The sequence below is a fragment of the Lithobates pipiens genome, unplaced genomic scaffold, assembly GCF_037356315.1.
Source record: "Lithobates pipiens isolate NorthernLeopardFrog02 unplaced genomic scaffold, aLitPip1_a1.2 Scaffold_18, whole genome shotgun sequence".
Classification (NCBI taxonomy): Eukaryota; Metazoa; Chordata; class Amphibia; order Anura; family Ranidae; genus Lithobates; species Lithobates pipiens.
In genome coordinates, this window is record NW_027507758.1 from 216,045,423 (window position 1) to 216,073,243 (window position 27,821).

The window sequence follows — 27,821 nt, forward strand, 5'->3', positions numbered from 1 at the left end:
ACTTTATTAGAAATGCACTTGGATAAAGCCTTGTAAAAAGCCGAACGATGCTCGGCGGTACACACTCTATCCAGATGGCAGCGGGTGACACCAGCAGAGCGTGACTCCTCCTCCCATACTGGTTATGTGCACAGCACTTTGTCAGCGGGGTGGAGTCACAACATCACCTGATTCTATATAAAGATAATCGTTACCATAGAAACACTGATGCCTTCTCCACTGCGGCTGCATGATTTCTGTGTCTATTGTTATTGGACAGTTTACCCCGCCCTGAATCCAAGGAAGGGGGGGAATGTCCCTGAGTTGTATGTCTGTTATTACTTGAATAAAGAGTCTGATTTTTTTTCACCCTACACTGAGTTACGGCTAGTGACTGGATGGGCTAAAGGGTCTTGGATCGTTTGGTACCAGACCGAGGAAGCATTTATGGTAGACATAGTCCTGTTGAGGATGGAGGCCCGTTACAGTCACATCGCCTGCGGCCATTCGATAAGTGAAAAAAAGCAAATGTCATCAAATATAAAAATTAAGTAAATACTGAAACATAATAAAAATAATATTTTTCATAAGAAATCAATAAAATATTCAAATATACAGAAAGAGGAGAGTAAATCCTTACTTATTAATTTTAAAAATGAATACAATATGTTTTTTTAATTAAATTACTACCTATCTGAGATGAAACAGTTGAGATCAAACTCAACGTTTGATCCTAAGAACTTTGTCTTGGAGCCCAGTCATCCCTACAGGCCCAGGAGAGGAAGCATACATGCTGGTGTGATTGAGAGAAATATCCTTGGTTTGTGAGTGACACTTCTTTATTTTATGCTTTTAAATTGAATAAACTATATTAAACTAGGGCAGCCATGCACGCTCTCTCCTTTTATATATGTGTTAACAAATATGTACGAAGTCTCAATATAATTTTTTTTTTTGTCTAAACCATTGAGAGATCAGCCCAGATTTTACCAGGGGCTCACTTGAACTTGGGCAATAAATCTGTATTTAACCCTCTCAACCCTGACAATAAACATCTGGATGTTTTTAAAAGAGTGGTCCTCAGTGATGTGAAGGGATTAAAAATCGGAAAGGTTGCAGACCCCCTGTTCTTTAAAAAAAATTGATTGTCTCATTGGAAAGTAAAAAGGAGGCTGTGATTCACCTGCAGATAAGGGAGAGGGACTTGTGATATTAACCAAATCTTTCTATAAGTAATGGGACATCTATTGGGAGTTTTTGAATACAAAGAGGAGTTACATCTTCTTGTTGAAAGAGGAAAGGAGAAGAACATTCTCACAAAAAAGGAAGTTTTATACCTTGATTCCTTGATGTGTCAGACACTGATTATATATCTCTTACCCAAAATTCACAAGGATGCCTTTTTTCCACCTGGCAGGCCCAAGAGATTCTAAGCATATAATACAAAATATAGAAACTCTTAATTGTAGTTCCAGTAATATATTGGTCATGGCGGATGTTGGTTCCCTATACACCATTATAGGACATCAAGATGCTGTATCTTATGTGAAATGGGCCTTAGAGAAACCCCCCCCCCCCCCCCCGTGTCCCGTACACACAAATAGTTTTTGATTCAGTGTTTAGAATATTGCGTCAATTGGAATTATTTCTGGTATGATAAACAATTTTACCTCCAAGTTAAAGGAGTATCAATATGGGCCCGGTTTGCTCCCAGGTGATATGGACAGTCTCCAGCAATTCCAGGATAGCCTTAATTGTAATAATAAAAACATTACTCTTTCCTGAAATGTGAACAGGGATCATATGGTTTTCTGGGCTCTCTAAATTTATAGAGAAGGGGCACATTTCAGAACTTGTACCTAATAGTAATACTAATAGTAATTTTGCAAATTGGGAAGATTCATTCCTCCTTTATATTTAGAGGATGTTAAAATAGTGAACGCTACTCTAGGTTTCTTTACATTTCTAATAAGATTTCCTAATCTAGTGTTTACTTGCGTAAAAAATCATGGTGTTTTTTGAAAGTTTTAAAAAACTTTATTGATCTGATTTAATAGATTAGGATAATTGACATCATATAGTTTATATGTGAGAAAAGTGAGGTTAATACCTAAATATAAAAAGTAAATAAGGAGATGAGTATGTGGGTACTACACGCTGCACAGAGCAAAGCATACAGCCAGGGTCGGTGCTACCACTAGGCAAACTAGGCAGCCGCCTAGGGCGCACTGCTGCCTAGGGGCGCCCGTCTGCTGGTTTCCCTCTGCATCTGCATGCTCTGCAGGCTGCAGCATGTAACTAACTCAGTCTCAGGCAGATGCTCCATCCGACCAGTAGTGTAATTAGAGGTGCAGCACATCACTGGAACCAATGCATCCTGTATAGCAGCGCCTTCTGTCACATGGGCAGGGAAAAGGGGGTGGAGTCAAGGGTGAAGCCAATGGGGGAGGCAAAATTAGGTTTTGCCTAGGGTGCCAAAAATCCTTGCACCAGCCCTGCATACAGCCAAACCGTCTATGGGATTTCCACAAAGTGCATGAAAGCTGCTTTTTAGGGCAGGAGGGGCTCAGTGAAACCCAGACACACATGGTCCTCGTTGGAATTGTCCGATACAATGGAGAAAATGTCTAAGATCACAGATCCAGCTGGAGAGAAGTTCAGAAACCCTTATATCAAATACAGTGCCAATGGGTGATCCTGTGTAGGAGAACATACAGACCCAGAGAAAGGCCTTGGCTGAGCTAAAGCCACAAGCGCAATATGATCCCTTGTAATGAGGGATCAATTGGAGCTGGTAAGTGAGCCTTTCAATTGTTGCTGTAGGCACTGATGTTTTAATGATCACTATAGTGGTGGACGGTGCAGATTTGTATAATATGATGGATTGGCGCAACCTATGTTTTTTTTATGTTTTATCACTGTGTATATGTCTCGCATTTAGTATGTTAGATTATTGCATAGTGCAGTTTTTTACATGTTTTTAATAATACCTAAATATGAAAAAGCCTGGTGCGTCCCAGTTATATTTAAATTGTTCATAGGGAGCTGTAGGGAGCTTAACCTTAGAAAGGAAGGAGAGGTTTAACCAGGACTTGAGTGCCATTGTTATAGGATTTTTCCTGGAGGTGATTTCCTCTGTGGGAGGTCCGCATTAATAGGTAGTAGTTTTCAATAAATTTAGTTCTTCAGCCATTGTGTATATGGAGTGTGATATGTAATTTCAATTGATGAGTAGCTTAGTTGGAAATCCCCAATTTGTAAGTGATATTGTGATTGCGTAAAATTTTTGTAATAGAATTCAGGTTTTCCCATACTAGTAATGTTGCTTTTGAGAGATCTGAATAGAGGTGAATGCCCAAATACGGGTCTGGGAGTGGGGAGTGTTGGTGTGCATATTGCATCAGGAGGTCTTTAACATTGTAGAATTACAATTACAGCTCTTGGTAGGTTTTCTGTAATGTGTGAGGGTTTTAGGCAGCCTGTGTGCTCTGTCAATAGCTATTTCCTGATGAGGAATTGTGGGGAGAAATTGTTTTAAATCCGCATTTTTTAAATTTTCTGGAATTCCTCTGAATTTGATATTATTACATCTGGACCTATCCTCAAGGTCTGCAACGTTTAATATGAGATGTTTTAATGCTTGCTCAACTTCAAAACTAGCATCCACTAGGTTATTGTGAGCTTCTGTGATAGCTTCCATTTTATTTTCTATATAATCCACTCGCTCCCCCAGCTCCTCTATTTCCACATTTTTATGCATATTTGACTGCATGTCTTGCTGAATTGCTCCTCTTCGAGACAGGAGCATTTCTTTAATGTCAGTGTCAATTTTGGGTTGCCCAGATGTAGGAAAGGCAGTTCATTTATCAGCATAAGGATTTTTAGATAATACAGTCATAGTAGATGGATGGCTTACAGTTTTCCCCTGGCAGAGAAATCCTCCTTCTTTGTTTTAGAGGGCTATTGATTTAGTGCACGGCAGGATCAGTAATGTGTGTGATCACTGCAGCCTGACTGCTCTCCCCTTCCCTGAGGAGCGATGCCTGTCTCCCAGCATACGTGTGCTGTGACGATCCGGCGGTCTTTTTTCTCTAGTGTGGTGCCCGGGCTTCTAAATTTAGCCAGTGTGCGCGGTGCTTCCTTTTCCCCATCCTGACCCACCGGATCGCTGGTTCTACAGGAGCAGGTTTGTGTCCTTAGGGGATGCTTTCAGCCTCTATAGGGAGACTCTGAGCTGCAGAGCTCTGCTGAGCACCATCGCTGCCAGCCACACCCCCCCAACATTAAAGATTGTTGATCCTGGGAATATTGAATTGCCTTCAGGGGATTCAGGAATAGAATTGGTCCATGCTTTGGGTTTTTTCCTTTTTCTGGATCAACTGTGGGTATAGGATATTTTTTTTCTATCGGTTTACCGTTTTTTTTCTACCTATACCTGTATACATGACATATCTGCCATTCTCCCTCGTATACATGTTGTTGAATATGAGTGTAATGAGCATTTTTTACACATTGTGATTTATTTACTAAAATTGGAGCGTGCAAAATCTGGTGAGGATGTGCATGGTAGCCAGTTTCTAACTTCAGCTTGTTCAATTAGGCTTTGACAAAACAACCTGGAAGCTGATTGTTTTTTTGCAAAACTTCATTAGATTTTGCACTCTCCAGTTTAAGAAAATCTACTCTATTCTGTTTGTAACAATGGACTTTGACAGCTTTTTTTTTTACAAGATCCAGAGTGAAAATTGAGCACCATGTATCTATGTCAAGTGCAAATACTGCTGCTGAGAGTGTTTTGCCACTCTATATCAAAATGTACTACTAATGATTTCTGAAGATAGGCATAATTGAGCATAATGGGTAGAGCACATGGTTAGAGGCTGGGTTCACACATGCTGCGGCCGCTGCTCACAGCAGGGGTCCGGTATGTCCCTGTTCACTGATTCAGGTGATAATCTGGTCCCAATTTTTGCCTGAATTCACACCTGAATTGGAACCAAAGACGCACAGGACCCTTTCCAAATCTGGACCGAGGCCCCCCTGGAGCTGCATGAACCAGCTCCATTGAGAGCCGGGCACACTCTCCTGTCATGCAAATTTGATGCAGGGAAACCCGCATCCAGTTCGCGTATATGTGAGCCCATCCTAGAAATTCTACGGAGAACACTGTTTTTGTGTTTCTGTCTGGTGTAAAGAAACCTACAGTACCTGTGCCCCTTTCAAGATACCTACTTACATCTTCCAGACATAAAAACATCTGCCTGCATCCATGGGCGTCTGCAAATAGGGGCGGGGGGGCAATTGACCCTCCCCCCGGAATCATCAGTGCAGTTGCACTGTGTCTGTGTGTTGTGTTGGGATGTCCGCCGCGGCCACTGCAGACTTTTTTTTCTTAGGTCTGCTACTCTACCGGCTGTTCTCTCTGCTCTTTCCTGACACTGATACTGTTCCGTCTTCTCCGCTCTGCAGCTCAGCCTTTCTGCCCTCCTCCTCAGTTATTGGCTGCCTGTGTAGTATGTAGGTATGTCTCATGTTGTGTAGATGGATACGCCCACTCAAGTGTGAGGCGCTATAGTTTGCCACTATGTAGATCCGGACCGACCACCAAACACTCAAGTGCAAGCCGCCCAGTGATATGCTACCCACCTGTGCCTAGGCAACATAAGAACCACGAGGAACCACAGGTAACAGCAGTTAGGAGCAGCCATGACTCCCAGGAGGAAGAGCATTTTGATTTATTTATTGCTAATTTGCTGGAAAAATATGTTAATGAGATGCATGTCTTCTTCACTTTGTATTAGAAGTTACTACTCAGGCCAGGCAAACCAGACCAGTCCATGCCCATATAATTTATAGAGCCTAGAGCAGTGATTCTCAACCAGGGTTCCGTGGAACCTTATGGTTCCTCCAGAGGTTGCTAGGGGTTCCCTCAGCATTAGGCCATTTCTGCCTCTCGGATAAGTTCCCACCAACACTATTGATCTTTTTAGCTATCTGTAAGGAGGCAATTCTTCCCAATGACAAAAAGTGTAAGGACCATTATTCCCACTGACCATCACACTAATGTATCATGAGCTGTAGATTTCTCATTTTTAACAGGGGTTCCCCAAGACTGGAGAACTATTTCAAGGGTTCCTCTGTGTTGAAAAGGTTGAGAGGCTGGCCTAGAGAAGGCAATGTACATCTTTTTTTATTGCAATACATCTGTTGTGGCCATATTTTGATCTTGATGAAAACAGCTGTTTTTTTAGCACCTGATTAGAGCCATAGGCATGGGTGTTCATAAAATTATGCCCCCCCCCCTGAAAAAGTTTTGCGGACACCTATGCCTGCATCCCCTAATCCCCTACTCCCTGGACTGATGGCTGCCTGTATGCATCCTGTACTGAATAACACCATTAGTACTCCCAGTGATGATTATCCGCACTCTCTTGTCTCATACTATAACATGTAACCTGTTCCCCAGTCTTATAGTAACTCTATTCCATCCTTCACATATGCCATCTTTCCTGTTAAAAGTACTGACCACTAACCCCAATCTGAAATCTGACAATCAGATCCAAAACTAAACTGGCAACATGCCCTTTACTAAAGGCAACTTCAAACTCTACCTCAAATTGAAAGCCACTTGCACACATGCTCCCTGATGATCACACAACCTTTATGCCCCATACACACAGTTGGACATTCAGACAACAAAATACATTGGATTTTTTTCCAACAGATGTTAGCTCAAACTTGTCTTGCATACACACAAAGTTGTCGGAATTTCCGATCGTCAAGAACGCATTGACGTACAACACGTACCACAGGACTATAAAAGGGAAGTTCAGCACCACGTGTGGCACCCTTTAGGCTCCTTCTGCTGATCCTGTGTTTATCGTGTGTTAGTAGAAGTTTGGTGAGAGACAATTAACGCTTTTCAGACTTGTGCTTCAGATCATTACTGCTCTTCAGTTTGTGCTTGTGGGTTCGTATCTGCTTATCAGTGTGTGTAGTCAATTCGCATTTGTTTGTCATTGTGTGCTATTTATAGTACTGTATTGATTTTCAGTGTGTTAATGTCCGCTCGTTGCTGATTTTCAGTTCGTTCTTTCAGGCCTTGCTATTTTTCAGTACTTTCTGTTAGTCCGTTCTGACCAGCCGACCGTTTTGAAGCCATGTTGCGTGTACGTACTCATCGTAGAGTTCATGCTGTGCAGGGGCTTGTTGTTGGGCTTTTAGCCTTGACCCAAGCCCAGTCCATGAACAGGGCGAGGAGGAGTTCATGGAGCAAGAATTGGTTGCTCCAGCGTGACGCAGTCTCTCACATGCCTTTGCTTGATGAGATCTGGGAAAATAATCCTGATGATTTCAGGAATTATATCAGGATGACGGACCCCATCCACAGACCTGTTCTGCCATAATTCAGGTCCTGCAGAAGGACTATATTAAGGTAAGTTTTCTCCTTTAACATCACATTATATGTATTTAATGTTTGCTAATGTATTGCATTTCTTTCCCTAATTACCATGATTGGAATATGCTGTAATATGCTGTGCCCCTTTGTCCTCATGCATGCTGGAAGCTTTTAAAGTTCTTTTTTTTTGTTCCTTCATGCATATTTGCCTTCACTAACCTCCCCAGCATGCTCTTCTGGGCCCATATACACCTATAGCCTAGTCACTTAGCAATGTATTTTGTCAGCTCCATAGTAGTGCTTTCCCCTAAACACCCCCTAAAATGTGTACAAATTTTATTTGTGTCCTTAAATTCGTGCCAGAGGTTTTTTTTTTTGGTGTTCCAAACTCATTTGGAACCCTCCCTCACCCCAACCGCTAAGCCAGCTGATACCAATCCTCTATCTGCTGACTTTGGCAGCCCATACACACTATAGCTACCTCTTTTGTGGGCATATTTATGCATGAATTCACCAAAGCATGTAGTGCAAGGACCTGCCTGAATACATTCAGATGGTACTGTTTAAAGTTTTTTTCTCATATTATTATCTTAATACCTAATAGCAGAATGTAAAAATGTGCTTCCATTTGTTCAGTGTGTATTTTTATTTTTTGTATTATGACACTTCTTACCTGTCCAGTGGGCTGCCAATAGTGTAACTAAGGAGGGGCTGGCCAAAGTAACACACATAATGTATGCATTCAGCTCTCAATGAAGTGGAGAGGGTTACCTGTCCAAAACACCCCCCCCCCCAAATTTTTGCAATGGGCCATCAGATGGGGTGAGGAATATGATAAGTGGACCTTATACTTTTGTCTTTAAATACACATTTAAAAAAATGTTATACTTATGTTGGACAGAAATGTTTGTGTCTAATCTGATTGCAATGTTGATATGAAAATGACTATTTTTTTTTCTTGTTTGACTCCACAGTTTCCGTCAGTGCCACAGGAATGGCAGACTGTGGCCTCCCACTTTGCCACCTGTTGGGACTTTCCCAATTGTGGAGGTGCAATTGATGGGAAACACATCCCCATCTTCCCACCCCCCAACTTGGGGTCCTACTATTATAATTACAAGGGGTATAATAGTATCGTGATGTTGGCGGTGGTGTCAGCTACTTACAAGTTCCTGTATGTGGACGTGGGGGAAAAAAATGGCCGGATGTCGGATGGTGGAGTGATTGCACAGAAGGAGTTCTACTGGTATCTCCAGAGTGGCAGTTTGTGCTTGCCACCTCCAGAGGAGAATGTGGAAGGACTCCCCTTCGTCTTTGTCACGGATGAAGCATTTGTGCTGGGGGACCATCTTATGCGGCCATTCCCGATGAGGACCCTTAACCCGGACCAGAGGATTTTTAATTACTGGCTGGCCAGAGCCAGAAGAGTGGTGGAAAAGGCTTTTCGGATAATAGCCAGCCGGTTCCGCCTATTTTTGACACCGATCCACATGGCGGAATATAAACAGAACCATATAGTGCTTTCCTGCTGCATTTTGCACAATTTAAAAAAAAAATACTAAACAAACTATGTGGCCTCAGTTTGGCCTGAGGCAGACTTTCCTGAACTTGCCAACCTGACGGCACTTGAAGCAGGCCATCCTGGCTTGCCCCCCCAAAGCACCCACAAGGTCAGAAACCGATACATGGAGTACTTTGCCGGTATGGGGGGGGGGGGGCATTGATATGCCAGACAATGTCTGAGAGGCATTTTTAAATACATTTTTCTTTCAAACTGCAATAATATTTGTTTTCATTTACTGCTTGGGTTTGTTTTAGGTGTCTCCTAGGTTTTTTTTTTTTTTTGGGGCCTTTTTCTTCAAACAAAACCAAATTTCTGGGGAGATGAGGTGACAGTCTCTTCTTCAGATAATATTATTATGTTGTGGGTCTGCTACAGACACCTTGTTTTTGTTGTTAATGTATGTAATGCATTACTGACAAAAATATTCCTCATTTTCAGCACCATGACAGAAATGGAGTCATGAAAATGGCGTGATTGGGGCAAATGAAAAAGCACTGTGGGTGTTATTTACTAAAGGCAAATCCACTATGCACTACAAGTGCACTGCAAAAGTACACTTGAAATTGTTCTTGGAGTGCAAAGTGGATTTGCCTTTAGTAAATAACACCCATTGTCACAGAAACCAACAACTTTACTACAAATACTGCTTTTGCACATTAAAAAAGAAAGCCACACATTGTTGATAATAAAACCTTTTACTCAAAGCACATTCACATGTGCGTTTATAAAAGGGTTTTACGACAAACCAACATATTTGGTGTATACAACATTATTTTTGGTAACATTAATATAACTAGCCATTTTTTAGAAAACAGGCATGTTTCAAAGCATAACATTCACAACTCGGGAACTTACAAAGTTCAACTTTGAAAATTGAAGACAATATCAGACATTAGTATGTCCAAACTGTGTTGATATTGCCTTCAGCAGATGGGGTGTCACCCCTGTAAAAGCCAAATTTGGAAGATGCACACAAATTGTGATTCAAACTTGGCATTTTCCTTCTGATCCCATGCCTAATGTCAACATGTGCTATCTCCCATCATGGGGGATCAATGTACGTGTTTTGGGGGCGCAACCCCTTCATCTCAGCCACTTTAGTAGGAAGGGGTTGCACCCACAAAACACGTACATTGATACCCCATGGAGGGAGATAGCACATGTTGACGCACTGTGTGCATCTTCCAAATTTGGCTTTTGTCAAAATATAAAACTGTTTTTTAAAAGATAAAATCGATGCTAACTAGTTTTGTGTGTTTCAGATTCTCCCTAAAACATCAATGATGTTCTTCATTTTTTGTTGAAAGTCATTGATGTTTTTCTTGACATTATCTAAATCGTAATTGCACCCCATTATCTCTCCGATGAGGATCTGGGCACTGGTAAAATGCGATTCTTCTTCCACAACATCCACATCACCTAAAAATAAACCAAAAAACACACCATGTATTATAAAAATGCAGGCATACATCAATTACCTGAAGCTGTGGTCTCAGACACTCATCTGTTGTGGTGCCAATTTCGCCAATTTCAACAACCTCTCCTTCCGCCTCCTCTGCTTCTGGTTTTGGATTTCCCCTTCTTTGAGAGGTGTGGGGTCCCTGGTGTCCTCAGATGTCCACAGTCTTCTCTCCCCTATTAGAATGTAAAAAAGGGATAATTAGCACACAGATATTTGAGGGCAGAAATAGGAATATCTAACATTGCTTGGAAGTGTCATACAATTGTGTTTTTTTGCAGAGTTCAAAGCTGAAAACATAATTTTTGAGACTTTCTAAAGCTGGAATACTTTACCTGTTGTGTGCAAGTTTCACAGATGGAGACACCCCTATAGTATCCACTGGAGCATGTGTGTGGGACACCCGAATAAAAAGGGTGTTCTGGTGTCCCACACTAGTGCTCCTGAGTCCAGATGTGTAAACAGCTGCTGAATGTCCTCTCCTTTACACTGAATCAAGTTTGCATTTCATTCTAGTTACAAACATATCTACACAACAAACTTTCTTTGACTAGGAAATAGGCATGAACAAATGAATGAATGAATGAATGAATGAAATACTTATATAGCGCACAATGCGAACTGAATCGCCTCTAGTTAACTAGTAATGTAGTTAACTGCAACTTTCCAAAACATTGTATTTGAAGTGGGCGAACAAACAATGTTTACTACGAACGATTGAACCCATGAACATGAAAGTACCCATTTTAAGCTGTACAACACTAAAGAAAAACACATGGAGCAGTATGCTAGCTAATAACACATGACAACTACTTACTTTTTAGAAGAACTCGCTTGATCTTTCTGTACTGATCATGCTCCCTCAGTTTCAAATCTGGCCAGTGTTTCCTCAGTTGATCCTTGGATCGTCGTACCCCAAAATTCTTCTGCAGACTCTTTACAACTTCAGTCATGATCTTGGCCTTTCTGATATTTGTGTTTGGGTAAGGTCCATACTTCCCATCATAGTCGTTCCTCTTCAATATGTCCACCATCTCCAACATCTCTACAAAAGACATATTTGAGGCCTTAAATCTTCTCCTCCGGGATCGGGACGTTTCTGGCTCCGGGCTTTTCTCGTCTTCCTCGTTGCTGTAATAATTAGCATGCATCTGCTGTTTCTCTGCCATGTGCTCTCCCCACTGCGCTGACAGAGAAAGAGTGGGGAATAGACTAGAAAGAACGTCAAGGGTGGGCAGAGTTTCACGTATGCACACTGTATATAAAACGTAACACGCATGCGTCGTACGTATGATCTGTGAGCGGAGGAAGCAGTAGCAGAAGCACCGATCGTTCAAACGAAGGTAGAGTTTTAACTTGGTACATCACTGGCCTATACTGCTTCTAGATTGAGGCTGATATTGGGACAAGATTAGAAGAGTTTAGCCTGACATAAGGGTTTGTCTTGTGTTGTGTCTTGCAGAGAATATGGATCCCTTAAAAGACCATGAATTTGTCCCCATCCTCACTGATCTGTTCAGAGAGCTGCCCTGCTTGTGGCAGGTGAACCACCCCTTTTATAAGGACCTAAGAAAGAGGAAGGCAGCGCTGAGAAACTGCTTGCTTTTGTGAAGCCGATGGTCCCCACAGCAGACATCACCTATTTGAAGTCCAAAATTGGGATCATGAGGAGTACATATCTGAGGAAGCGCAATAAGGTCCAGATTTCATTTTCTGACAGACTAAAGGGAACCCGGGCTAGTACTCTACAGTCTTCTTTCAAGGCTCTCCCAACCCCCCCACCCCCCGCTGAGGCTTCTGACGTTCAACTTGGGCCTTCCAGGCAGCAACATGTGAAGAAGCCCAGCTTGAGTCAGGTATAGCATTGTTCAACATATTTACTGTTGTAAATGTAATGATGTTAACTAGATGTTATTATTGATCAGTAAGTTCTGATTTAACAAAGTGGTTTATATATCAATAGACAGTAGTGACTAAAAATATTTGGGACAAGAAGGAAAAATTCTGGGTTCAGAATGATTGTCTGTTCTATTTATTAACATTCAATTTGCAACAGTCATGAGCTCAAAATCGTGTGATTGATGAACAAAAAACTAAAACTATGTTCCATTTACATACACAGGAAGACCTCAGCTGGGAGGAGACTGTGGCAAGTGGGGGCCAGGAGGTGGCAGGGGTAAGTGGCAGCCAGGAGGTTGATCATCGTCGTCGTCCTCCTCCATCTCCTGCCACAACTACAACAGCCGAGCCACAGCCTGGAAGGAAGTGTCTAAAGAAGACCAGAGAGTGATGGCCTGGGTTCAGTCTGGTCTGACAAAAGATGCAGGCTGTTATATGACCACAGCCTGGGGACATAGATGTCATCTGTTGCTGTTCCTGATCTCTTGGACTTCTGGACCAGACTGTACTCACTTATATATGGACTCCTCAGGCCACCAATTTTGCCTTGAAATAGTTGAGGTGTGCCCTGTGGGCCAAAGGCCTCACCAATTTCACCAGTTTCTCCAGCATTTCCTTCCTCTTTATTTTATTATGACCACCTAATAAAGGTATATTTATTTTTCAGAAATACTTGCCTATGTGTTTTATTATTTCAAAAAGCCCAGTTTATTTGTGAGTAGGCAGGTACATTTCATAAATGCAATGTGAAATTAAGGGACACCAACACCAGCCAATCTCCTTGAGGTTTCAAAATACAAGTGTCATGGTTATGCAGTGATCTTCCTGTGTTTGCTTACCTCCCCTCATGTCTTCAGACTAAGAGGCCAGCCACTTCCACCTGGTGGTTTTTATAACCTCTCCTCTAAGCATGACTCCACCCCAGGCCCTATCAGGGAGCCCTATATTAACCTGTGCACTGCAGGCCATCAGTGCTGATCAACCATTGTGTATTCCTTTGTGTGTTAGCTTCCTGTTTCCTGCCGTGTGCTCTTCTACTGTTTTCCGTTACCGACTTTGGCGTGTTTTGACTAGCCCTGTTTGCCTGTGATCCTGACTTTTTGGCGTGTTCCCGACTATTCTTGTCTGCTTGTGGCCCCGACCTTGGCTTTGTCCCTCACCATCCCTATCCTCCTGTTGCCTACTGTGGGTGTGAGCTGGGGGACCCTGGGGGTCGCGACCTGGAGCCAGTTGCAGCCAAGTCCATCCTCACCACCAGAGGCGCTGGTGAACACCTGCTGGCTCTTAGACTCCGCGCCCCAGGGAATCTTACGCTCTAACCCCAGTGGGATCTGTCCCTCGTCTGCAGCAGTCAGCTGTAAAGTCCACAACCTTGCGGTGCACTCCTGATCCCTACGGTGTGCACCTGTCCCCTCGCCTCAAGGTGACCTGACAACAAGATAATAATGGTGTTGTGGAAACGTGTCACACAAATCCCCCAAAAAATTATGGAGATAATCCCAAAAACAATTTGGAGATCTTGAATAAAAAAAACACACAAAATAATTAAAAATATTAAAAACATAAAACTAAAATAATTATTCGGCAGATCTGTTGAATAAAAATATTCTATTCATGAAATCAGGAGAAAGAATAAAGAAAGAAGTTTGTGAGAAGTCTGTGTAAATATGAGCAGCAAAACAACTTCATTCTTCTAGCATTATAAAGAAAAAGAGAATGCGCTGCATTAAACAATTTTTAATATTGCAGCGTGATGAATGTGTTATATCAATTAGGAACGCTAGTTTTACCAGACCGAGCGCTTCCATCTCGTTAATTTATTCTAAGCACGCGTGGCACTTTGTGCGTCGGACTAAGCTACACACGATCGGTATTTATGCAATCGGATTTTGTTGTCAGAAAATTTTAGATCCAGCTCTCAAACTTTGTGCGTCGGAAATTCCGACGGAAAAAGTCTGATGGAGCCCACACAGTCGGATTTTCTGACAACATGATCCGATCGCACATTTTCCGTCAGAAAATCCGACCGCGCGTATGGGGCATTACACTACCAGTACTAAAAGTCTTACCTTGTGCCTCCCACTTACCCACAAGCATCTTTCTTCTATCGTAAAAAAATAGACATACAATTCCTACAGAACACCCCAGTTCTTTTTTTGTTTGTTTATTATTTATTTTAACTACCGTATATCCACATACAAAAACAAATTCCATAGATTCAACATGACTACATTTAGTGTATATGTTTTACATCCCCCTGAGAATCCTCCCCACAGCGACACCCCCCCCCCCCCCCCCCCACCTCTCTATCTGTCCCCATCCTGTTATCTGAATTTTCTCCCTTTCTTCCAGTTCTCCCATTTTACCCTGTCTTATCCTCCTACAACCTCCACATACCTCATCGTCTTCTTAAACGCCTTCCAATCATTCCATCTATTTTTATTCCCTCTCTTCCCTCTTCTCCAAAATATCTCAGATATTCCATGTTATACAGTATGTCTCTTCTACCCTTCCGAACCAATTATTTATTGTGGGGCTTTCTGTTTCTTGCCAGTGTCTTGGTATCTGACTTTTAGCTGCATTGATTAGGTGAGGTATCTTTATATTGTTTTATTGAACTTTCTATCCCATGAAACAAGTACGCTCAAGGTTCTTCCAATATCTCTCTCTTGGTAATTTATTAACTGTAAATCTCCTTCCAATAACTTTTCATTTTTGGGCAATCCCACCATAAATGTGCCATTGTTCCCTCTACTTTACATCAGCACAAACGATATGATTATTTCCCTGTTTGATATTTACTTATTTTGTCTGGGGTTATATACAACCTTTTAATGCATTTATAGTTCATCTCAGCTGTGTTAGTGTCAACTGCAGAGCTATGTACCAATCTCAAATTTTTTCCTAGTTTTTTTGTTCCCAATTCTCTTTCCCATTTTTTTTTAATGAATGGCGGGGCCTCCAGCTCTTATTCTGCCATTAGAATTTTATAAATCCCTGATATACCATTTTTATATTTGATGCCATACTCAGCAGCTCCAGCAGCCTAAGATCTTCTGCTGATCTTAATGGTTGTGGCAAAGTCATGACAAAGTGTTTCAACTGGAGATACCACCATTCATCAATCACCATCAGATCTGTCTTGTGTTTTAAATCTTGAAATGTGCATATTTTCCCCTTTTCTATTTTATCCTTTAGTCGTGCATATTAAGTTTTTATCTAATCTCCAAATAATTTCCCTTTTACCAGTATAAAATAATTTGTTTCTTTCAGTGGTATTAGTGGGGAGTTATATTTCCATTTACTTTGTTTACTTAGATCCCAAATTCTAAATACATTTTGTGTTTGTACATGTGTATTCTCACCCGGTGCTCTATATTTAGGTGGGATCCAAATAATTCTACCCTACCTTGTATCATGTTCTTGATTTGTACCCATCTTTTTTTTAAAATGTCTCCCTTGTCCACTCCATTAATCGTGAAATTAACACCGCATTATACTAGTCTAGTTCCTTTAGCCCACCTTGCGTTTTATCTCTCCTTAATACCGAGAATTAAATTCTGGGTTTCCCATTCTGCCAAATGAACTTGGTTATTATATTTTTTATTGTTTTCAAATATGTCTGAGGGAGGGGTTTAGGCAATATTTGAAATTTATATATTACTTTCAGTATTATTACCATCTTTATGGTATTTATTTGTCCTATTCATGAGTGAGGCCTTGTTGCTATTATTCTTATTTCAATTTTTAATTCATTTAATAGTGGGATGCAGTTTACCTGGTATAATTTCCCTGGGGATGATGATAATCTTATTCCTAGATATTTTAGTTCTGTCTTCCATATGACTTGAAATAGCTGTAAACACCTTTCTTCCTGTTTATTTACATTTATATTTAAGTTCTCTGTTTTAGAAAAATGTATTTTTAATTTTGATAATTCTCTATAATATTTCAGAGTCTTCATTAGATTGGGCATTTTAATCCTAGGTTTAGAAATATAAAATAATACATCATCAGCGTAAGCTGCTAGTTTATGCTCCTGCTCTTCTATCTTGATTCTTCTTATGTCTGGGTTGTTGTTTATTGTTGCTAGCAGGGGTACTAATGATAGTACAAATAAGAGGGTTGATAGGGGACACCCCTGTCTTGTGCCATTGTACATCCCAAGGGGGAAGATAAAGTCCCGTTGACATTCACATTTGGAGTAGAATGCTTATATAATATTTTAATCCATTGGACCGTCCTTGGGCCCATCCCCATGGCTTCCAAGGTGAAGTCCCCAGTCTACCCTGTCAAAAGCTTTTTTGGTGGCAATCGACAGGAGTAGATCTGGGGTATTTTCCTTTCTAATTTTCTTAAGCAAGAGCAATGTTTTCACCCCATTGTCTCTTCCTTCTTTGCTGGGGATGAAACCCACTTGGTCCGCATGTACCAAATCGATCATCAGCTCTTTCATCCTAGTAGCTAATACTTTTGTGAATAATTTCATGTCTGCATTCAATATAGATATTGGTCTGTAACTTGAACATAGTGTACTATCTTTTCCATCCTTTGGGATGATTGCAATTGAGGCCGACTGGGCTTTTCTTCCCATCTCATAATTCGTTCCCAGTCCGTTAATATATGAACATAATTTAGGTAATAGGGTTTCTTAACCACTACAATACAGGGCACTTTCACCCCCTTCCTTCCCAGCCCAATTTTCAGCTTTCACCGCTCTCGCAGTTTCAATTACAATTGCGCGGTCATGCTACGCTGTACCAAAATTAAATTGTTAGCATTTTGTTCGCACAAATAGAGCTTTATTTTGGTGTTATTTATTAATGACTGTTTTTTATTTTTTGTGATACAAGCGAAAAAAGAGCGGAAATTTTGAAAAAAAACAATATTTTCTATTTTAAAAGAAATCCAATAAAATCAAATTTTGTCATAAATTTAAGCCAAAATGTATTCTGCTACATGTCTTTGGTAAAAAAAATTTGGTTAAGTGTATAATAATTGGTTTGTGTGATCACGGACATATGTACGCAAATGATCATTTACATATGTGTGCAGGTGATCACGGACATATGTGTACAGATAATCATTGGGACATGTGATTTTAGTGGGACATATGTGGGGGACATGTTTTTATTATTTGGGGACATGTATGTTTTGGGGACATGTGTGTTTTGGGGACATATGTGGGGACATTGTGTTTATACTGTGTGGTGTGTTGTGTGTTTACACTAGGCTGGTGATCAGTGAGTAAAAATCTGTAAAAAACAGCTCATACTCACTGATCATCAGCTGGCTGCAGCAATCTGCTCTCTTCTCCTCAGCGATGACTTCTGTGTGAGGAGAGGAGGAGCCGATTGCCTAGCAACCGGCTGTTTGTTTACATCACATGACGGCCGTGATTGGATACGACCATCATGTGATCAGAAGGGCCAATCACAGAGCCCTCCTGCCGATCCGAGATGCGCCTTGTCCGGGTGACACGAGCGCATCGGGTTTGCGCCGCTGCGTGAGCGCGATCCCCCTGCTTCTGAAGAACGTTCCTGAACGTCCTCTCAGAAGTAGAGAGCTCCCACCCGGCCGTATATGTACATTGGCGGGGTGGGAAGTGGTTAAAATTATTTGTAATAGTACGTTGTAAACCCATCAGGCCCTGGACTTGTTCCCGATGCCGATTCCTTTAATGCTATATTGTTCGCCTCTTCTTTTATGGGTTTTTCTAATGTGATTAGCTTATTCTCGGCTACTTGAGGTAGTCTAGCACTTTTTAGGAACTCTTTTATCTTTTCCAATCTTGCTATTTCTTGTTGACCCTTTTGTTTGATTGAGTATAAGGACCCATAATAGTTCTGGAACACTTTTGCTATTTCTGTTGTTGAAAATACCATCTCCCCAGTACTATTCTATATTTTTCTATATAGTTTAATGATTTTTTCTTCTTCAATACTCTTGCCAGATGTTTCCCCATTTTATTTCTCCATACATATCTTTCTTTTGCGATTCTATTGAAGACCTTATCTCCTGATCCAATAGTTCTTTTAGTTTGTTCCTTTTTATTACTAATGCCCTGGAGCCCCGTCCCTTCTCTCTTTTTTTTTATGCCTCTGTTCTAATTCATAGATTTTTTCTTTCTTGATCCTTTCTCTATCAGGATGCCCCTGATATAGGCCTTATGGGCCTTGCAACCAATGGCCTCCATGATCTCTTTTGTGTCATTTAATTTAAGAAAATTCAATTTCTTCTTTTAGTTTATTTTCCTCTTCTATACCCTGTATTAGTTCTTCATTTAACCACTTTCAGACCGGACCATTTTGCTGGTAAATGACCAGAGGTCTTTTTATAATTTGGCACTGCGCTGCTTTAACTGGTAATTGCGCGGTCATGCAATGTTGTACCCAAACAAAATTTGCGTCCTTTTCTTCCCACAAATAGAGCTTTCTTTTGATGGTATTTGATTGCCTCTGCGATTTTAATTTTTTGCGATATAAATGGAAAAAGACCGCAAATTTTGAAAAAAAATGATATTTTCTACTTTTTGTTATTAGAAAAATCCAATAAATTCAATTTTAGTCATACATTTAGGCCAAAATGTATTCAGCCACATGTCTTTGGTAAAAAAAAAGTCAATAACTGTATATTTATTGGTTTGCGCAAAAGTTGTCACATCTACAAACTAAGGTACGTTTTCTGGAATTTACGCAGCTTTTAGTTTACGACTGCCTATCTCAGTTCTTGAGGTGCTAAAATGGCAGGGCAGTACAAAACCCCCCCAAATGACCCCATTTTGGAAAGTAGACCCCCTAAGGAAATTGATAAGTGGCATGTTGAGCCCATCGAATATTTTATTTTTATGCCTCAAGCGATTGAATAATGACAAAAAAATAATTTTTTTTTTTTTTTTTACACAAAGTTGTCACTAAATGATATATTGCTCACACATGCTATGGGCATATGTGAAATGACACCCCAAAATAAATTCTGCTGCTTCTCCTGAGTACGGGGATACCACACGTGTGGGATTTTTTGGGAGCCTAGCCGCGTACGGGGCCCCGAAAGCCAAGAACCGCCTTCAGGTTTTCTAAGGGCGTAAATATTTGACTTCACTCCTCACTACCTATTACAGTTTTGAAGGCCATAAAATGCCAAGATGGCACAAAACCCCCACAAATGACCCCATTTTAGAAAGTAGACACCCCAAGCTATTTGCTGAGAGGCATTTTGAGTCCATGGAATATTTTATATTTTGCCACAAGTTGCGGGAAAATTACAAACTTTAAGTTTTTTTATTTTTTTTTCACAAAGTTGTCACTAAATGATATATTGCTCACACATGCTATGGGCATATGTGAAATGACACCCCAAAATAAATTCTGCTGCTTCTCCTGAGTACGGGGATACCACATATGTGGGACTTTTTGGGAGCCTAGCCACGTACGGGGCCCCGAAAACCAAGAACCGCCTTCAGGTTTTCTAAGGGCGTAAATATTTGACTTCACTCCTCACTACCTATTACAGTTTTGAAGGCCATAAAATGCCAAGATGGCACAAAACCCCCACAAATTACCCCATTTTAGAAAGTACACACCCCAAGCTATTTACTGAGAGGCATGTTGAGTCCATGGAATATTTTATATTTTGCCACAAGTTGCGGGAAAATTACAAACTTTTTTTTTTTTTTTTTCACAAAGTTGTCACTAAATGATATATTGCTCACGCATGCCATAGGCATATGTGAAATGACACCCCAAAATAAATTCTGCTGCTTCTCCTGAGTACGGGGATACCCCATATGTGGGACTTTTTGGGAGCCTAGCCGCGCACGGGGCCCCGAAAACCAAGCACCGCCTTCAGGCTTTCTAAGGGCGTTACAGTTTTGAAGGCCATAAAATGCCAAGATGGCACAAACCCCCCCAAATGACCCCATTTTGGAAAGTAGACACCCCTAAATTTAGGGGTACACTAGTGAGATTAGGTAATAAATGGCGGGTGCCCTGAAACTATAAAAAAAATAACTAACCAACCAGCGTCACCTGTAACAGTTATATGGTGATCACTGGTGAAAGGGTTAACTAGGGGGCAATCAGGGGGCTTTATGCGGTAGTATATGGGGGTCCCTGGCGCTATAAAAAGCTGCGGCGAACCTAAATACCTACCTGCCTAACTAGCGTCACCTGTGACACTAATACAGTGATCAGAAAAACGATCGCTTATTAGGCTGGGTTCACACTGGAGCGATGTGGGAACGCCACGAATGCGCGGCGGGTTCCCGCATCACATGCCTCCCGGCGGCAGTTCACACTGCCCTATGCGAACTGCTGGGAGTGTCAGTGAAATGTTAATGACACCCCCAGATCAGTTCGCATATCGCAGTGCGATCTGCAAACTCGGATCGCATGGTGTGAACACCCATGCGATCTGATTCTGCTGCGGACCAAAAAAAGGGTCCCGTGCGAGTTTGCGGCGGGTGCGGCGGGTGCGACACGAATTCAGCCATACTATCTGTATGGCTGAACTCGAATCGCACAGAGATCGGATGTGATTTGCACTGCAGTGCGGTGCGAATCACATCCGTTCTCATAAACCGCTGCAATGTGAACCCAGCCTTAGTGACACTGGCGACGGGGGGTGATCACGGGGTTAAACCTTTATTGGGGGGGTTAGGGGGGTACCTTAGAACTAAAGGGGGCTAACCCTAACTGCCCTAACAGTTATTACAGTCACAAATGACACCCGCCGGGTGATCAGGGGGTTAAACCTTTATTAGGTAATAAATGGCGGGTGCCCTGAAACTATAAAAAAATAACTAACCAACCAGCGTCACCTGTAACAGTTATATGGTGATCACTGGTGAAAGGGTTAACTAGGGGGCAATCAGGGGGCTTTATGCGGTAGTATATGGGGGTCCCTGGCGCTATAAAAAGTTGCGGCGAACCTAAATACCTACCTGCCTAACTAGCGTCACCTGTGACACTAATACAGCGATCAGAAAAATGATCGCTTATTAGGCTGGGTTCACACTGGAGCGATGTGGGAACGCCACGAATCCGCGGCGGGTTCCCGCATCGCATGCCTCCCGGCGGCAGTTCACACTGCCCTATGCGAACTGCTGGGAGTGTCAGTGAAATGTTAATGACACCCCCAGATCAGTTCGCATATCGCAGTGCGATCTGCAAACTCGGATCGCATGGTGTGAACACCCATGCGATCCGATTCTGCTGCGGACCAAAAAAAGGGTCCCGTGCGAGTTTGCGGCGGGTGCGGCGGGTGCGACACGAATTCAGCCATACTATCTGTATGGCTGAACTCGAATCGCACAGAGATCGCATGTGATTTGCACTGCAGTGCGGCGCGAATCACATTCGTTCTCAAACCGCTGCAATGTGAACCCAGCCTTAGTGACACTGGCGACGGGGGGTGATCACGGGGTTAAACCTTTATTGGGGGGGGGTTAGGGGGGTACCTTAGAACTAAAGGGGGCTAACCCTAACTGCCCTAACAGTTATTACAGTCACAAATGACACCAATGCAAAAAAAAAAAAAAAAGCAATTGGTGTCACTGTGACTGGGGGGGCAGGGGTAATTGGGGGGGTGATCGGGGGGTAAAGGGGGGGTGTGAGTGTGCCTGGCATGTTCTACTGTATGTGGGGTGTGTTGGTGCAACTCACCGAACCTCTCTCCTCGGTGCCGGAACGAAAAATACCGGCACGGAGGAGAGAATACATCACTTCCTCTCCTGTGTTTACATTACAGGAGAGGAAGTGATGTCACGGAGGATTTCCATTCGTCGAGAGCGATCGCGAGGGGGTGGCCATGAATGAATGGCCGCCCCCTCATCCCGGATCGCTCTCGAAGGAATGCCGACCGCCGCAGGCACCGGGGGGGGCCCGATCGGGCCCCCCACCTGCGGGCAGGCAGGGACTTATATATACGCCCATATGCCTGCCCGTGCCATTCTGCCGACGTATATCGTCGTGCGGCGGTCGGCAAGTGGTTAATCTCCATGAATTTAATTGTATTTGGGCACCTGGTATCTTAATTTCCATGCTCACCAGGGAATGGTCTGACAGTGTTGTTATTTCAATATTCGTCTTAGTCACCAACTCTAGTAAGCTATGTTCGACCATTATATAATTCCCCATTGACAACGTCCGGTATGACGAAACGCGTCTGGGAAGGCACGCAGTGACGCCACCACGTTGTAGGAGAGGAGGACGGGCTCCTGTTTGCTGGCTGGCTTTTTACATTTGCTCCTATATGCTGTATTTTATCTACAAACCTGTAAGTGCATTACTTTTATTCATTAAACTGTTCCTACGTTATTACGCTATGTCAGTCCCTTTCTTTTCTGTGGGCCTCTGAGTGCTTCATATCGAGACCACTGAACAGATTATTATCTTGGAAACACCGCTAAGAGATGGAGTGCTGACCCAGCTGAGGAAGGTTAACCTGGACGTCATCCATTTATCATTTATATATGCTCCATTCCATATATTTTCTGGTAAGCGCATTCAACATATGGTGACGGGTATCTCACGCGCCTTGGAAAGTGTTGAACCACTGTGGTGCTGTCATTTAAGAACACTTATGTCCGTTATTTGGATTCACCTGTGAACTTTTCTTAAATTGGACTTTTTATTTTTATTTTACGCCATTTTTGGCTTTTTTGGTCATCTCCACATTTTTTGAAGTCTTTTGCTTAACTGTACTAGTCTTTATTTTTAATTTGAATTTATATTATATATGTAGGGGAGGGGTGGTGCGGCTTTGTATATACTTCATTATATAATGGATTCTTGAGTACATCGCGTGCACAGGGGAGTAGACCATATAATCCTGTGTCTCGGGGTGCTGCACTCTCCATATGTCCATCAATTGACACTGATACATTTTCCTTTTTATTGTTTTCAACTGTACATTCCTAGTCCCCTCTGGCCACGAGGTACTATCAATACTTGGTCCCAAGCAAAAATGTAGGTCTCCTGTCATAAGCACACTTCCCTTTTCAAAGTCTATTAACTTTCCTATAACCTGCCTCAAATAATTTTTTCGGTTCTTATTGGGGCAATAGATGTTTGCCAGTGTACATTCCATTTCATAAAGTTTTCCTTTTAGGAAGAGGTATCGCCCTTCTGGGTCTGTCATCCTTTCCTCCAATATGAGCCACACCCCTCTGGCCACTCCAATGGCTACCCCCTTTGCTCTGCTTTTTGTAGAATCCCCATAAACCATGTTGGGTCTCTCAAGAACAGCTTTACATTGGTCTCATGGGAGATATGCATCTCCTGAAGGAACACTACCCCAGCTTTATATTGTTTGACCTCCTTTAAGATTTTATGCCTCTTTGTTGGTGTATTAAGCCTGCAAACATTATTTGATATATATTTTATTGATGTCATCTTAGATCATAGCATCACAGCACTCTAATTAACCTATCAGGGAGAAAAAACATCTGATTAATGTGGTTCACATAGAAAGGGATCTCCGGACACCCCCCACCCTCTTCCCTCCCCACCTCACCCCTCCTCCTCTCTCACCCCCCTTTGGCCCCTTTCAAGCCTTAGAGCCATGGGTGGAAACGCGATCCGTCTCCACCGATGATTCTCTTATCCCGGGGGAGACTCTGACCACACCTCCCCTCAAACCCCCCCAGAAAAGGGGGGGTGGGCCGGGAGCGCATCAGTGATCCACAAGTACAAACTCTATACACCCCCTTGATCCCACTAATTCCCACCCTCCATTTCTGTTCCTCTTCACGCTTACCCCAACCTATTTTTGCTTGAAACCTTTTCCCCTTTCCGCTTATGTTTCTGCACATTCTGGTTGAGCTCTGACTATCTAATCCCAGTTTCTTTACACCTGTTTCTATTCAGTCTTTAGGGTAATTCTTAAATTTTATCTTTGTTTTAAAGTCTTCCTAGTGTCTGTGCAATTTTTGTCAAAGTTCATATTCCTTCGGTATTAATCTTTCTTCTTCTGCCCATCCTGGGATAACTGGAGCTTGTAAGTCCAATTTATTTTTTTGTTTACAAAAAGTTTTTATTGAGGGATCATAAAAAAGAATACAACAGTTGTGTCAGACCAGATTAGATCTATAGAATGAGACAAGATATTCATGTACAAGGTGGAATACATTGATCTAGTTAGTAAGAAAGTCGACCTGAAGATACAAATAGCAAAACAATTAATAAAGGATGTTAGTTAGGAAAACCTACAGAAGCCTTCAGGGGGTGTCCTATAAATTACGGTAATATTGTGTTCCAGTGTTTCCATTTATTGTCGAAAATCTGCATAGTATCAAATAAAATGTGATGGATGCGTTCAGATAATTTAATAGTTTCCATCCTTGCCATGACCTGAGGCCAGGGGAGAGCTGAAGAACGCCAGTTAAGGGCAATGACCCAATGAATCGCAACAAAAAGTGTGTATATAAGCTTTCTACAGTGTGTTGTGTGGTAGAGCGAGGCTCTGTCCTTATGAAATTGGGGGAAAAAGAGACACAGACACAGAGTTTGCATATCTGCGGACTGCAAGACTACAGAGTGTAGCGTTTAAATGGAGAAAACTGCTCTGTCAGTTTTCTCCAGGTTTTGCTAGCTCCAAATGGGATTCTGTAGTTTGGAGATCCCTGAGAGTCATGGGTGGGACGGGATCTCCAACCCTGTGTTTAGGTCTTGACGATAGCGAGCAGGGTGTGTGCCCAGCTGCACACAGCCCATATAACGAGGGGCTGTTGGGAGGATGGTGGAGTGTGAGCAGCTTGCTGCTGCTTGAAGACAAGCCTGTGTTTGGAGAGTGGTCTGCCCTGTGGGAGACTGTAGTCCGTGTAAGGGACTGGGAAAGGCTGACAGCCTTGAGAGTCAGGAAGACTAAGGAAGTCGGTGAGTCCAGGGGGCTGGAAAGAATTGATAAATCTGTTGGGAGCAAGCAGAGGAACTGCTGACAATTGAGAGCCAGGTGGCTTGGTATGTTTTCATTTGTATGATGAATGAAGTTAACCCCCTGTGTGGGATTCCTGGATGGACTATTGTATGTTTTTCCTTTAATAAACGTGGGCTACCAGGCCCTTAACTATAAATGCCTGTCCGATGTGGACTGAAAATGCATCTAACCACTTGAGCTAAACACCCCAATGTCACAGTTGGTATATCAGGGATGGAGGAGAAGCATAGGCAGATTTGCATCGTGAGAGTAATAGGACGACCTGCTATAGAGGCAACTATGGCAGAGGTCTTCTGCCATATTGGGTTAAGGTGGCTACAGCTCCAAAAAATATTTGATAGTGTGCCTGTTTTTTCATTGCATCCACGAAAACAAAGTGGGGAAACTGCAGGGTATATTGAGTGGATTTTTGTGGGGGTCATATACCATCTCGTGTGAAGTTTCACAGCAGTTTCACATATTGAGTATGATCTTGTGTTCTTAAGCATGTTGGTCAGCATTTCCTGCCATTCAGTTGGATCAAATGATAAGCCTGTATCAATTTCCCATTTAAGCATTGGTTTGGTTTTATCATCTAATGTAGTCTCAATAAGTGAGCGGTAAATATTGGAGATAATACCTCTATCTCTAGGGGAATGGGAGCATAGGCATTCAAAACGAGTGCTTTGCATTCGCATGTCCAGGGAGCCTCTGAGTTGAAAGAAATGTTTGATTTGTGTATAATTATGTAGTTCTGTGGGGGGGGGGGGGGGGCGGGATTGTATTGTGCTTGTAACTGAAGAAAGGTCTTAAAGTGAGGTCCTGTCTTAAAGTCTTGGAATGTGGTTATGTTGGCCTTACGCCATAAGGAGAACTGTGAGATGTCATGGAACGCTTGGGGGAACTCGGGATCTCCTAGGTAGGATAGTAATGGCGAAAAAGAGGAGGCTAGATGGAATTTCTTTCCATAAAGTGACCATAGATAAACAGATTGATATACTATTGTGTTGAGAGAGGTGAAACAATTGGGTTTAATTGATTTTGACCATAGTAATCCCGAAGGTAGAAAGGGATAAATAGAATGGGTTTCAAATATGAGCCATGGAATGTTAGCTGGAGGACTATGCCATTGAGCTGAATGGGCCAGTCTGGCAGATAAATAATAGAGCCAAAGGTTTGGGAGGCCTAGGCCTCCAAGGGGTAGAGGTCTATATAGTATGGATTTATGAAATGTAGGTTTTTTATGGTGACAAATACATTTATTAATGTCTCTTTGGATGGAATCTATGTAGACTTTTGTGATATAAATAGGGAGGGACCTGAAAAAAAAAGTAATTTAGGTAATATAGCCATCTTTATGGCCGTAACTCTGCCAAGGAATGAGATATGGTATTTATCCCAAGTAAGTAGGAGTGATCTGACGTTTGAAACTATAGGGTGGTAATTTGTTTGGAATAAGGTTTTAAATTCAGGGGTAAGTTGTATACCTAAGTAGCGAAATGATTGGGTGCACCAAGCAAAGGAGAAGTGGCTTTGCAGTGATAAGGCTAAGTCGTTCCAGATATTGATGAGCATGGCAGAACATTTAGCTAGATTAACTCCTAGGCCTGAAATAGTATGAAAAGAGTCTAATAAGGTGATTAGGTTGGGTAGTGCAATTAGAGGGTTAGTGATAAATAGGAGTACATCATCTGCAAATAGACTTATTTTGAACTCATCTGGGCCTTTATGATAACCTTGAATGTTTGTGTTTTCTATGATGGCGCGGGCTAGAGGCTCTATTGCAAGAGCAAAGAGGAGGGGGCATAAAGGACACCCTTGCCTGGTGCCTCTCTGCAGTGGGAACAATTGGGAATTATTCCCTGGTAATTTTATTCTGGTTTGGGGACCTCTGTATAATGCATGAAACCCATGTAAAAATTCGCCTGAGATACCAAATTTAGGTAATAGGTGGTCCAGGTAAGACCAGCTGACGCTGTCAAATGCCTTATGGACGTCAAGGCTAAGCAGGAGTGTTTGGCTAGAGTGGAGATTAGCGTCCTGAATTATATTGGTGACCAGGCGAATACTGTTGGTAATTTGTCTGCCTGGGATAAACCCAGTTTGATCTGGTGAGATTAGGGAAGATATAACAGAGGCCAACCTATTGGCTAATAATTTGCCAAAGATTTTTAAATCATTATTTATAACTGAGATAGGGCAAAAGTTTTGGGGAAGGGAATGGTCTTTGTGGGGTTTAGGGATAAGGGACATGTTGGCTAATAACATTTCTGCAGGAAAGTTATTACCTTTTAATATGTGGTTATAGAGAGAAGTCAGTTTGGGCGTTAAGATGTGTGCGAATTTCTTATAGTAGGAGGCTGAATATCCGTCTAGACCTGGTGCGGTGAAAGATTTAAGTGATTTGATAAGCATCAAGATCTCTAGATCCGAACATGGGGCGTTTAAATGTTCCATCTGTTGGGGTGACAGAGATGGCAATGAGAGGTTCGAGAATCAAGATTGGGTGGATGGGTCTTTAGTAGGATGAGGAGCTGCAAACAGCTTTTCATAGTAATCTACAAAGATATTCATTATATCGTTTGGGTGTGAAACCAAAGCACCTG

The 27,821-nt window shown here is 42.1% G+C and overlaps 1 protein-coding gene across 2 annotated transcripts in view; it reads left to right on the forward strand.

Moving 5' to 3' along the window:
* AGT (angiotensinogen) overlaps positions 1–27,821 on the forward strand; it is a 257,507-nt gene that overhangs the window by 33,959 nt on the left and 195,727 nt on the right. The gene's annotated exons all lie outside the window — the stretch shown is intronic.